The sequence below is a fragment of the Aphis gossypii genome, chromosome 2, assembly GCF_020184175.1.
Source record: "Aphis gossypii isolate Hap1 chromosome 2, ASM2018417v2, whole genome shotgun sequence".
NCBI lineage: Eukaryota > Metazoa > Arthropoda > Insecta > Hemiptera > Aphididae > Aphis > Aphis gossypii.
In genome coordinates this window covers 47,593,245-47,608,722 of record NC_065531.1, presented here as the reverse complement: position 1 = coordinate 47,608,722, position 15,478 = coordinate 47,593,245, and the positions used below count along the sequence as shown (strand labels likewise).

The following is a 15,478-nucleotide window of genomic DNA, read 5'->3' as shown; positions in this document are numbered from 1 at the left end:
ATGAGGATTTGCAAAACAACTGATTTTCGTCAGTATTATAAGTGATAATAGCAATTTCATTATTTAAATATTGTCTCCACGAACGAATGCTGCAAGTCAAAATTAATTTCAACCAAATTTTCATAGTGAACGGAATTACGATAAGCTTAAAATAATGTAAAATGTATTCTCGTCGCAACTTGTTATTAGAACACTTCAGTAATGTACCTATTTTGCCTATACTATACGCCGTGCAATATTCATGTTTTTTTTTGTTTTTGGAAATTGTATACGGTATATTTAGACATGAATCATAATGAATTATATAGCATAATATACAATTAGGTATTCATACATCATACACGTATAAATAAGTGCTCCATTAAAATTTTATCTTTAAAATTGTGTAAATAATTAAATTAAACAATCCGTTATTACTGTACCATTGCTATATCTTAGAAATAGTTATCAAAAGTTTAAAAATAAATTAACTTGAGTATATGTAAATATTTAATATATAAAAATAAAATTCGCGAGAGGAATTTAATTATTACTATTATGGAAATATCTTCGTTTAAAAAATAAATTCAAGTAATAGATATTTATCAATAACTTTTAACCATTGATATATTTTTTTGATGTAGGATGTATGTTAAAATATATATTTCTGAGAAGAAAAACCTAAACAACTTAATACAAAATTCCCCAAACGTTTTTCACGTGATCACCTAAAAGTTTCAAAAATGTATTTGTACAACTGCATTTTGTACTCATAACAAATTCAAATTCAAATTTTCAGGTAATTAATAAGTTACTAAACAATTATTTTAATAATAGTAATATTATAATTTTAACAAATTTTCGTAATTTTTTAATGTTATACTCGATTATTTTAAAAATATATATAGGTCAGGTATATATTTTATACATTTAACGGAAAAAAGAATATTATGTAAGTAATATATATTTTTTTTATATTTGGTTTTATATTATATATATATATAAATATTCTTATAAGAATATACTATTATAATTTAATATTGAATATCATAAATATTTTTCAATATTATTTTTTTTTAATCAAATATTTAAATACTATAAAAGAAGCTTTACAATTTTAAAGAATGTGGCTATCCTTTTAATGTTTGGTAATTTATATTATTTATTAGTTTATTATTATATTCAATTTGATATAATAAATTAATCATTGTATTTGATAGATTTATTTAATGAAAGATTAATTTATTTGAGGATAGTAGGTATACTAATATACTATACAAAATTATTATTTTGAATTTCAATAGTAAACACTTCCGTAATAGATTATTATTTTTGTGATTTTTAAAATTATTTTTTTCTCCTATATACCTCACCTGATTAACCTAATTATTTATAACAGCGATTGTTCACTATTACAATGATAACTCTGTATGGTACTTTATTTTTTAAAAAATACATCGATTGGAATATTTTTTCAATTTGCATATAAATTATAAATTGTACACATTTGAAGTTAGTTGATTAAAAACAACAAGCTACATTTATTAATATGCATTAATATCTTAATTATATTTTGTATTTTTGATCTATTATTTATTATAGCTACTTTCTAACGTTAAATATAACATAAAACACTAACATTTTGAATTGTATAGGATATAAAATATGTGTTATGTATTATAATAATTATTTAAATTGTTTATGGCTATCATTTATCAAAAATTGAATAATAAATCATAGACAAAAGTAGGTGCAAAAGTTAACTGAATAGAAATAATTTTAATAGATTATTAAACTATTAACCTATATTGACCCTTATAGTTAGAGTTCATTTTTCAGTGATTGAAACTAACTTGATCTGAACATTCTGAACTGAAAAAGGTCGTCATTGTGTATAACATAATCTACATCAGATTGTTGAAGGACAACATTGTGTGTTAGTATACCTAAAGCTAGTAAAACGCTAACATTACCTAGTTACCGTTTTATTCATACCATATTTTTTTTTTATTTGTCTAAAAGTAATTGTTATAATTTTTTTACCAAAACTTATAGATAACAAGAATTTTTAATATCATAAATTTCATAAAAAAATTTCAATTGATAAATTGATCTCTATAATTTTATAATACTATTAAAGTCAGTTTTATTATTATTTTTAGTCTATCTGTTGACATATTTAATTATTTTACATTTCTGCTCTATAAAACATTGCTTACATTATCAAAAATAAAACCAGTGATATTTTTGAATATATTTTATACTTTTTTGTGGTAAGTATTAAATTGTATACATATTTTTAATTTTTCATGTTTTATTCTTTAATAATATGAAGCCGTGGTGTAAAAATGTATGTAAAGTATTGTCGTATTGAAGTAATAAATTATTCTCAATTATTTAGTAACAATTTATTTTGTTAATAAAAACGTATTTTATTTCAGTTCAGTATGAAAATATTTGGTATTTTTATGTTACTTTTTGGTTTTGTAAATTGTATACCAAATGATATTTTACAATTAAGTCAAGGACAGATACAAGGAAGTATTTTGTATTCGAGAAATGGAAGAGAATTTAACGCATTTCAAGGCATTCCATACGCCAAACCACCTATTAGCGATCTTAGATTTGAGGTAAAACATAAATATTGATTATTTACGTTTATAATACTTGTTATAAATAATATTTCCATTACAATAATGTAATAATAATAAAAACAATTAAAACGTAAATATTTATTGCTATATTAATAGACAGATGAATACACTAAAAATATTTCTAGTGGGTGGGTTAAGAAGGTTATACATATTCATACTTATATAATTTAGAGTTCATTGATAGAAATTTTTACTTAATGAAAACATGCTTAATAATTTTCCTGAAATTTTTTTTTGGGAGTGGGGGTTGAGCCCCTACACCCTCCTTCTTATGTTATTGTCTTATAATAGATATAATAACAAAAATAACGAATCAACGAATCATCCAAATTAAAGGATACCTAACCACATATGTGATACACCAATCACTTTAGAACAACAGTAATTTTACTGAGCTATTAAAACAGTTTGTATTCAAACACTCTTAAATGAAAATTATATTATTGTAATATTGTATAGGATCCAGTACCAGCAAATCCATGGTCAGGTATTTTTAATGCTACTACTGAGCCTCAAGTGTGTATACAGAAGAATTTATTCTATTATCAAGAAGTCGATAATCTCGTCGGTGTAGAGGATTGTCTGTATCTCAACGTATACACTCCAAAAGTAAAAAATAATATGCTGTAGAATAATATTGGAATCTAAATAAAAAAATTAATTTCTTGCTTAAAAATAATGTAATATTATATTGTATATAGATTCCAAAAAAGGGTGATGGAGCATTTCTTCCAGTTATGGTTTGGATATAGTTCATATAGTATATAAGGATATAGTTATAGTTACCATGAATTACAGACTTGGAGCACTCGGTATATTATTTAATATTTATTTATTTGTGTATAAGTATAAGTCACATCCACTTAATAAAATCGTTCTATCACAGAATGGAAGTACGATAGTTTGATTTTATTTGGTTTATGTTTTATGTAGTACTTCACCTTGATCATAAAATATGCCTATACGATATTGCAGATACACATAATACCAGTGGCGTATTTACGTAATACCCCCCTTGCAGGGTCGTATTTACGCCTAGGCCGGCAATTTTTTTGGGGCGGCAAATTTTGTAAGAAATAAAAAAAAAATGATATGAATATTTTATGCATTTATGTAACTGCGTAAATTAATATTATATAATATTTGATATAAGTATTTAAAAAACATAAAAGTAAATCCATGAATTTGACACATTGGTTAATTATTCTGTGGCCTGCGTCTTAATAAACTATCGTATTTATCGTAATCGTAATGTAAAATCACAGATTTTTATATAGAAGACAGAAATATATATTAGTATATTAGTATAAGATTAAACATTTACACTGCTATTTAGAATTTAGAATTATTTGTTTTGTTTATAATGACTATTGACCTAATTCATTTAAAATTGAAATAAATTTATTGGAAATAATAACATAATTTTTTTTTCTTGGGATAGGGGCGGTATATTTAAAATGGCCTATGGCGGCACTTGTTCTAAATCCGGCCCTGCCCCCTTGGTATTTTTTTTACTAGTAAGTTTAATAACGTTGGTAAGTGTACCCCCCCCCACCGTCGAGGAAATTATGTTTTCCAACTTATATCCCCCCCTGGACAAAATCCTAAATATGCCACTGCATAATACAATATATATATACTATAAGATAATAGGTATTCGAGAGATGGAAAATAAATATATCACTAACTGACTAATATCTATTACAATTATTGAATACCTAATAGGTATTAGTTTGATTAATTTTACTTACTACTATAGTACATAGGTGATATATTGATAAATGGTAACAAATTATCAAAACAATTTTATTTTGTTTTTGTACTGCGAGAGTGATAAAAAGTTTTATATATCATAGACATCCACATCGATAACTTCATTGATAATAACTTATTCGTATTTTATAAAGAGAATGCTTTGTTTTAAAATAAAATACATGATTGTTGTTTTGTTTTGTGAAATAGATAAAATCAAAATACTTATAAAAATTAACTATTTTGTGTAAACACTTTACTTATTTTTTAAGATATAAATACTTTTTATTAAATAAATAAATTACACATTATGAGTATTGAGTACCTAGTTATGTTTAATTATGATTAATATATTTATTTAGATTCACATTATATTTTCAGGCTTTCTAAGTACTGAAGACGAGGTGTTGCCGGGTAATTATGGCATGAAAGATCAAGTCTTAGCATTGAAATGGGTCCAAAATAATATTGAAAAATTTGGTGGAGACCCAAAAATAGTAACATTATTTGGTCGAAGTGTTGGTGTTGGATTACATATTTTATCACCTATGAGTAAAGGTAATAATATAAAATTAGTATAACGTATACGTATGTGATAAGCAGTTTTGGTTTAAAGCCTTAGAAGTCTGGAGTGCAAGTAATGCAACTGCTAGCATTGGAGGGCTCTTAAAAAAGCTTATCTTATAAGAAATCTGATGCATTATTATTATTTTTTTTTGTATTTTAATAAAAATGAAGACGGATTAAAAAAACATTTCAATTAGGTTACGACTTTACAAGTGAGTATAAAACTGAGTTCATAACCGTTTAAGATAACTAGATAAGGGTATTTACTATTTATTCAATTTTATTATTCAATATTTTTAATAGCTTAATGTTTTATAATGTTAAGAAATCTATGTCATCAACCTGAGGGTTCTAAAGTAAACTTAATCTCGAGGCTTTAGTGCATTGCAACCTCATTAGTACTGCTAAATCCGACACTGATGATACAATTTTAAATCATTTCTATGTAATTTTATTTTTAGGACTGTTTCATAAAGCAATTATGTCTAGTGGAACGCCATTAAATTTATGGGGTGTATCTCCACCAAGCTGGGCTAAACGAAGAGCTTCATTTATATCCAATTTTGCTGGGTGTCCCATTGAACCAAAAAAAATGGCTCAATGTTTAAAACAAGTGCCTGCGAACGTATTAGTGGATTTATATAACAGTATTTTTGTAAATATCATATATTTATAAACCTTCTTAAATAATATTGAAAATGGTTAAAATAAGGATATTATAAGTATTATTCCAACTTTTGAGCTTAAAAATTAATTTTTTTTAGTTGAACTTCTAAATGTATTACTTACATTGTTTATATTTATATACTATATAGTGATTTAATAGAGTAATACACTGATGAATGATGAGTAATGTTGGACGTTGGTATTTAGATGATTTTTTACATTTATTCCAATATTCAAAATATATTAAACGTCTACAACTGTATTTAATTATACAATTAGAAAACGCAAAACTTTATAGTCTCTCTCCATCACTTTTTACCACAGTCGTAAACCTATGACTGCAAACATTGTTTTTATTTATTTATTTTTACAGGAGTGGAGAAATTAACCAATTATCAATTTCATGCCTGTTGTTGAAAATTGTAATAGAAAAAAAGAATCGTTTTTATGTAAATATCCTTTGTTTGACTTTAAACAAGAATCTGAGATTCCAGTATTAATGGGAATGAACTCTGGAGAGGGTGGTATCTTTGTTTCTCGTGAGTAATCATATTTATATATTTTATATTGACAATAGTGATAGCTTATGTTAATAAAGTAGTTTTTAACAACATTTTTTATACTAAATAAAATGATGTCTGCCGTTGTGCGCGTATCGAGCGAAAACTACTGGATAGATTTCGATAACATTTTTTTAGTTTTAATTTTTAGATACTTGATCATTAGCTAAAAAAAAAAAATATCACAATATTTTCATTTAATATGTAGTTATTAAAGGTATACTAACTGGATAAGGTGAGTATCTATTTAAATAGTTGCTGAAATATCCAAAGAGAGAGATACACGACGAGAAGCAGTGACAGCAGAGTTGATCAAGAACGAGCGCATCGATCTCAAGAATGTGGCATTTAATTTCTATAATAACTACGATTACTATGTTATCATTGGTCCAATGATTGATTAAAATTTATCTAAATCCATAATATTGTTAATTCATTGATGAAGTTACTTTACGTGTTAGATAACTGAATTTAATCAGTATTTGATACATCATTTACTGGAACTTCACACGAAGACAGATAGTTAGAAATAAAAATGACGTACTTAACTTTAAATCATTATTTTAACGTAAAAATAAGAAAATTATTTATGGAAAAGTTAAAATTATTTTATGTATAGTTATTATCTGGCATAGGTTAATATTTTTAGAGCGATCAGAATTTGCTTGAAAAAAAAACAAACAAAATAAATTAAAATGTTTTTATTTTATTTTTTAGGAATGTATAATGAGACGGATCTTGTGTATACAGAATTCTTAGACGATTTTGATCATTACGTTTCATCATTGTTTCAGTATAGATATACAACAATGTATACAGATATTTCAGTAATTGGGGACAAAATATTTGAACGATACTTTCCTGACGGTACTTTTAAAGACCCTTTGAATGCGGTTAAAGTAAGTACTGAATGTTGTGTCAAATAATAAAAATATTTTAAATCATTAAAATTAATATTTTATTTGTAAATATATAATAATTATTAATTATTTACATCGTTGAATGTATAGTCTTACTACTATTTTAGCAGTCGTGTTGTACCTTCTTGGGAGTTAGACACAAAATGTTATACAATTAATTGGTTTAAAATTGTTTTTTTTTAGATGTTTTCAGGTGGACTAATTTTACATGGTGTTTTTAAAATGACAGTGAAGCTGTCATCACCAGTTTATTATTACATTTATGATCATATGAATAATGTATCATTTAATTCATTTTATGGACCATATCCATTTAAAAAAAAATTAGGTGTAACGCACGCTGATTACCATAAGTCTATTCTTAAGAGCAGGATTGGGAGACTTAAAAGGAGAGGATCTCAATGTTTCAATTCTCATGGTTAATATATGGACAAATTTCGCTACTAAAGAGTATGCGTTATTATTATTATTATTTTTGTAATAAATACATCATTCAATTTATTTAATGTAGATCATTAATTTTTTTTAGTGTTCTCATTATTGATGGCACCGATAATGGAGAAAAATGGCCAACATTTAATACCAATAAATATAAATTTGTTTTGATCAATTCAAGTTGTCCTATAAAAAGTGAAAGACCGTACGTAGAAGAGTATGAATTTTGGAATGATTTGCCACTATTGTCTGGATTGAATTAGTATGAGTGAAAAAATAATTATGCATTTGCAAGACTTTTAAGAGCATAAAAAATAATAAATGTTAGTAAAATGTATTTTCTGTAACGGTTCAATATACGGAAAAAAAACAACATTATTTTTCCTACATCTTATACATTATACACTTACTAGACCCTACTTTCTTTATACAGTTCCAGTTCATTCGACGACTTCAATGACGATGCAACCGACCACCACGAATACATCGAAGATGACCAAACAGAGTTAAGTATATTTTGCTCAATATATGTATTATCGCCATTTTAAACAATGAAAATTTAGTAATATAATATTTGACAATATCTAATTCCAGTTTATATTATAATATAATATTGTAATAACGTTAAAATAAAACAAAAGAAATAAAATTAAAATTAATAAGATAATTCGTTTAATGTGGTATATATTAAGACTTATGACTTACTATAAATAATCAGATCTGATGGTACTCTTTTCTATACTTAAAAGTGTTGGAGAATATAATCATATATCAGATATAAATATTAAATTTTTACGTGATTACCTTCTTCCTGATTGTTGGAGGACTCTCTAGGTCACGTATTCGAGAATATGATCAAGCACGTCTTAAATACTAATAAAAATATTAGTTAATCTTTTAAATTAATTTAGGAAGTATTATCATTTAGTAAATCATGTTTAAGCTCAATAACTTTTTTTATATTACATATTTTAATTTTAATTTATTATCTATATTTCATATTTTACTCTCAGTTTTTACTTCTTAATCTTAAGTTTGCCTAGTTTGTATTTTAGTGATAAAATATACTTGACCTCAGCCGGCAATAAAAAACTACTCTATTATAATAAAACTGTTCAATGCTGACATTGCAGTATATTTGGATTACAATTTAATTAATTACTTGTATTTTTGCTCTTAGTGGTTCTATTTGAATCCAAGTAGTATAGGTACTGTATATCTAATGTTATTTTCAATAAAATAAAATATATGAGGACAGTATTTTCGAAATTTTAATTATTTTTTCAAATTGTTGAATTGGCTGTTGTGCACTTACATAATATTATTTTCGAATTGTGCTATCATATTTCAATTTATTAAACTAAATGTTGATAAAAAATTATTTGCTGGGTATAAATGTTTGAAAATTGAATACAAAACTTTTAATCAGTTTTTAATTTCTTGGAAAAAAGAATATTGAATATCTATTGTCACAATATTTATGAGCTTTTCAAATAAAAATATTCATATTCGATACTCATAAGTAAAATAATTATTTTTTCTTAAATAATTTTTGATATTTTATTATATTTAAAAAAAATAAAACAGTTGGTACTTGAAATGTTCACCAAATATTTATATTATCATTTTTATAACACGATAAAATGTTCAACATTTTTTATTCTTTTTGAGTCATTCATAGGCAAGGGAAATATTTGGTTTTTGTTTTTATAAATGTTGATTAAAAATTGAAAGAATGGAAAAGATAGAAAACATGACGAAACTCGTCAAAATAGCAAAAAAAAAAAAAAATAACAAATATACTTTGAACAAATTGTTAAATTATATTAATGTTTTAATTTTTAGTAGTTCAAAATATAATTAACTAAATCAATATATAGGTAATTGCAATCAACACGATATTCATCGCCGATCGCTGTTCTTAATATGCATTGAGATTAAAAAATCACGATGTATACCTAATTATTATTGCAGTTTTACTAATATTTGATTTGATTTAAATATAACTTCTTTTCGAAAACTTATTTCAATATAATAAATATGTACTATATTTTGAGTATATTGATTTAATTTTATAAATATTTTTCATTCATCAATTGATCACGTCTTTTTAATACTTAGTAAGTTACCTACTTATTTTTAAATAGGTATATTGTGTTTTTTGTTAAGTATAACATGTATTCAAATTTATATTATTTGTGGTATAACCTAGCCTCTACTAGGATTAGATCTCTTTTTTGTCGTTATTATTGGAGCGTGACAACTATACCTATGCATCAATTTAAGTCTTCTAAGTATGTAAGTTATAAAAAAAAATATGTGGGTGTGACGAACAAAATCTTTGAAAAAAGCTTAATCAATATATTTTTATTGTTATATAAGAAGTCAAACATAAATTTAACTATTTAAATTTGATCTTAAATATTTTATATTTATTACTTTTATCATAATATAATTTCACCTCTCAACTCTAATTATTTAACGGTTTGTTATGATAAGGGTGTTTGTTTTACAGTATTAAAAAAAAGTGGCTTGAATTAATAGGTAATTACTATCAACATGATATCTACTTTTCATTGCTGGTTTTATTACAAACTGTGACTATCAATCAAAATTATTTATTAATGTTCTGCTCATAATTGGTTTAGTTTTAATATAAATGTTACCTAACTAACCGTTAAATCTATAGTGTATAAATTAACTTAATGTTGATGATGTTACTTTAATTTTATATATTTTTTTATTTTTCATTATTGATCACTTTCTTTCAATACTTAAGTAGTATTTTATATTTTTTTTGTTTTTTATATTTACATTTATCGTGCTATAATATACATTATATATAACATTTATTAATGTATTTAGCTTAAATATTAATTCTCAGTGATATTTCTGAAGCAAGTTGTATGTATTAATAATTTATCTTAATTAAAACTATTAGATTTTCTATTTAGGTACAGTCGAAATAGATTAACTCGAAGTTGAACGGACCGGTAAAAAGTTTGAGTTATAACCAAAAATTCAAAAAATCCATAAACACTAAAAAGCTAATTTCAAAATATGTTTTTTTTTAAAGAAGTACAATATATTAATTAATACATATTTATAATACTATTTATGCTATGTATTTATAATAGTATGCATTATGCATGTATTTAATATTTATAAATGTATAAACAAAAAAAGTTAAACTTCAAGTTGTTCACGAAAATGCTGAATTCAAACAAGATTTAAAATAGGAAATTCTAGGGATCAAGGTACCTATCGACAACTTTGAGTTATCCATGTTCGACTTAATTCATTTCAAACTATTATAGTGTTAATAAATCATAAATTGTATTACTTATAAATAACAAGAATAAGTATAAACTTCTGTACAGAATTTTCCAGCTTTAAATTAATTGTTATTTGTTAAAGACATATAGTTATGTAACTTTTGTTACATATACTCATTATATTTTTTTATGGATATTCTATTGTTGATTTATATTCCAGTATTTTATTTTTGTATTAGTAATTTAAGGTAGGTTAATTACATTTTTGGCAAAATCATCAAAAAAGTATAATGTATAATTATTATTATAAGTAATATTAATATTATTTAATATTATTTAATAAATGATAATATTAACTTACAAGCTTTAATTTTACTTAAAATGTCTAAAGTAATAGGAATATCGAAGATCGCTTAGTAGTATTAAAAAGCAAATTGTCTACTTAAAAAAAAAAGAAGTCTGACATACAAATAAAGGGTAAAATGTCCGATATGCTATTTAGACACTTCAAATAATATTTTTTGATTCTGTTTTGATTTGTTATTATTTAATCGAATACATAAATTATTTTGATATATTTATTATTATATTATTATAAATACAAAATAAATTAATATATTTTATTTATTAAAAAATAATATTTTAATTAAGATTTTAAATTTTTAAATTCTTTTTTTGATTTATATTATATTGTTTATATTTTCTAATAAATTCTTATTATTTGTCATCACATTTAATAATTATAGAGTTAAAAGACTCACAATAAAATTCATACTTTAAGTCATTATTATTTAAGAAAGATTATTATCTGTTAAAAATAAATGAATAATTAAAGAGACATTTAATGTATTTTACTTTTTATAATAAATTTTTTTTTCAGATAAACATGGAAGTATTTTTTATTTTTACTTTACTTTTCGGATTCGTATTTGGTGCGGATGAAGTGATACAATTAGACCAAGGAAAGTTGATTGGTAGTAGTATGAAGACAAGAAATGGACGTGAATTCAAAGCATTTCAGGGAATACCTTATGCCAAATCACCAACTGGAGATCTTAGGTTTAAGGTAGGTAAATCATACACAATAATATTGTGTTTCGTTGTAAATGGAAAGAGTACAATATACGAAACTGTTTATTCATAATATAATTATAATATGATTTTTGTAGACTTGATACTTGTCTTGTATTCAATATTGCCTATTTTAATTTACTTAAAACATAAGTATCCAATTGTTCTTAAATTAAACATAGATTGTTGATATTAGGATCCATTACCAGCCGATCCGTGGATAGGTGTATTAAATGCTACTACTGAACCACAACTATGCATTCAGAGGAGTTTATTTTTTTATCAACAAGTGGATATTCTTGTTGGTTCAGAGGACTGCCTGTATATCAATGTGTACACTCCAAAAGTATTTAAACAATTTCATGATTTAAAACTTAAATTTCTTCGTTAAATATAATAGTAATAATAATACACATTATAATGTATATAGATACCAAAAAAAGGCGATAATGAATTGCTTCCAGTTATGGTTTGGATTGCCGGTGGTGGTTATTTTGCAGGTTCAGGCGGTCAAAGTACATACGGTCCACAATATTTGTTAGATAAAGATGTAGTTCTAGTTACTATGAATTACAGAATCGGAATTCTTGGTAAATTGTTTATAATTTAAATTTATTATAATTATAATTGTATAATTAATATATTTGGAAATAAAATTTTTAGGATTTTTAAGTACCGAAAACGATGATTTGCCAGGAAATTATGGTATGAAAGACCAAGTCTTATCTTTAAAATGGGTACAAAAAAATATTGATAAATTTGGTGGAGACCCAAACAAAGTTACGATATTTGGAGAAAGTGCTGGAAGTTCTTCTGTTGGATTACATTTATTATCTCCAATGAGCAAAGGTAAAATATACAAACATATAAAATGATAATATATATGAATAAATTTTAAATTATATAAATGTTATAGGATTGTTTCAAAAATAATGGAAAGTGCAACGCCATTAAATCTTTGGGGTGTAACTCCACCGGGTTATGCTAAACGAAGAGCTGCTACTGTTTCAACTATTGCTGGATGCCCTGAAGATCCAAAACAAATGCTTAAATGTTTAAAAGAGTTGCCTGCAAAAGTTTTGGTGAACATTTATAACAGTTTATTTGTAAGTATATAATTTTGTATGTATAAAAATACAAAAAGGATTCAAAATGCACACTAATATTTATAAAGGTCTTCTTAAACTAATTAAAATATATAGTTATTCATTAATTATAATAATAAATTAAGTTCATCTTACTCTGTATTTATTTTATACGAATGACTCGATGGCTCCTGTGTTTTTTACTTTGTGATTAATATATTTAGCTCCTATTAGTTCTGAGTGCGAGTCGAGGGTTCATCTTACACCCTCCTCTATATCGTTCTGTATAGTCGTAAATATATGTCACTAAATATTATAAACTTTTATTTATTTATTTTTACAGGAGTGGAGAAATTATCCAATTATTAATTTTATGCCTGTTGCTGAAAGTTGTAATAGTCAAAAACAATCGTTTCTATGCAACTATCCTTTACTTGACTTTAATCAAATATCTAAAGTTCCAGTTTTGATGGGAATGAACACTGGAGAGGGTGGTATTTTTGCCTCTCGTAAGTAACTATGTTTTAATAATTAATCTGCTTGCAATTGTTAGTACGTATAGAATCAGTGGAACTTTAAAACTTTGAAGATGTCCGTTATTAATTTAGGTAGGTAATTTTATTAAGGATTGTAATAAATTAATACTGATAAATTTATACTACTGTAACAGTTTTCAGTTGCCTTTTTACTCGTGTTTTTGGTTATTATGACCATGATTTTGTGTAATACATCTCTCAAGACTCATTTCAAAATATCTTATACATTTTTCCCCGGGGGGTTGTGGTTCGGAGTATTACCCCCAACAGTCATCCCCTGAAATATACACTACTTGTGAGTATCTAAATATTAATATTTGTTTTGAATCATCGTTCATCACTTCTTTTATAATTAATTAATCATTTTATTCTTATTATATTTGGTTTCAGAATTGATTATATTTAAAATGTTTTGAATAAATAGAGTAATTGCAATACTATTTTGTTTGAATATATATACTAAACTTATACTTTTTTATTTTTGTTTGTTTTTTCAATAGGGATGTATAACGCAACTGATCTTGTGTATACTGAGTTGAAAGAAGATTTCGACCATTATGTTTCGTCATTTTTAGAATATAGATATACGACAAAGTATTCAGATATTTCAGTAATTGGTGACAAGGTATTCGAACGATACTTTCCTGATGGGACTTTGAATGATCCGTTGAATGCTGTTAAAGTATGTTTTAGTTTTGTGTTAAGTAATTAAAATATTTTTTTACAAACAAATATAATGATTTTTAAATAGTTAATTAGTTTTAATTTTAGTAGATATGTTTTTTTTTTTTGGTAAATAATTAATTTATAATGTTTATAGATGATTTCTGGTGGTCTTTTTTTACACGGTATCTTTAAGATGGCAATTAATTTATCGCGGCCGGTGTACTATTACTTATATGATCATTTGAATTATATATCATTTAATTCAGTATATGGACCGTATCCATTTCCTAAAAAATTAGGCGTGACGCATGCTGATGAAATAACTAGTCTATTTTATACCGCGGAACGTGGAGATCTGCAGGGAGAGGACCTCAGTGTATCAAATCTGATGGTGAACATATGGACAAATTTCGCCTCCACCAAGTATGTTATCATGATTTTATAGTAAAGTTTTAATTCTAAACAATTGAATACATTTTATAAAACGTTTACATTTTTATTTAGCTCTATGACAATTGATGGTTCGAAAAATGGAATAATATGGCCGGAATTCAACACTGAAAAATACGAATATGTTTTTATTAATACAAGTATCCCTGTAATTAAACAAAAACCGTATAATGATGAATATGAATTTTGGGATAATTTGCCATTGTTATCTGGATTGAACAAATCTCAAAAATCAGGAAAAGTTGAACTTTGATACTTTTAAATTTGTACTGGATTTAACAATACTAACTCATATTTTAGTAGATAGACCTTAAATACCTACTAATAATTACTCATTATTTAGATAGTTTTGATATTACATTAGTAAAATAGAACTTGATTTATAATTTAAAGTTTTGATTATTTAGATAAGTATTATGTAATCAAATGAAAACTTAGAATGTGAAATAAAATTATGCAGAATTCCTTAATGGTGTCATGTGTTTATTTTATTTTGGTTGTTAAATTAGTAAAATGTTGATTTATTACCAATGTAATAAAAATATAATATATAAAAATCATATTTTGTTTGAAAATTTTATTTAATAGTTAACACAGTAATCGGTGTTTTTTTAATGAAAGAGGCTTAATTAGTATTGTTCATCTCAAAATATTTGCCTATCTGGTGAACTCATTGTTTTGTGAACACATATTTAATTGTATGTGTAGTACTTTGTACGTTCCTTTCGTAAATAGAATATAATTATTTACTTTATTACAAGTGCATACATAGAACATATATGATTCCGTTTTAATTAAATACAAGTTTAAAGTTTTTAATACAATTATCAATTTAATTCCATTCTTGGGACTGAGATCAAAT

General features: G+C 24.7%; 1 pseudogene; it reads left to right on the top strand.

Annotated features, from left to right (window-relative positions):
* The first annotated feature begins 2,420 nt into the window (after positions 1–2,420).
* On the top strand, positions 2,421–15,086 carry LOC114132523 (uncharacterized; annotated as a pseudogene).
* Positions 15,087–15,478: the final 392 nt, after the last annotated feature.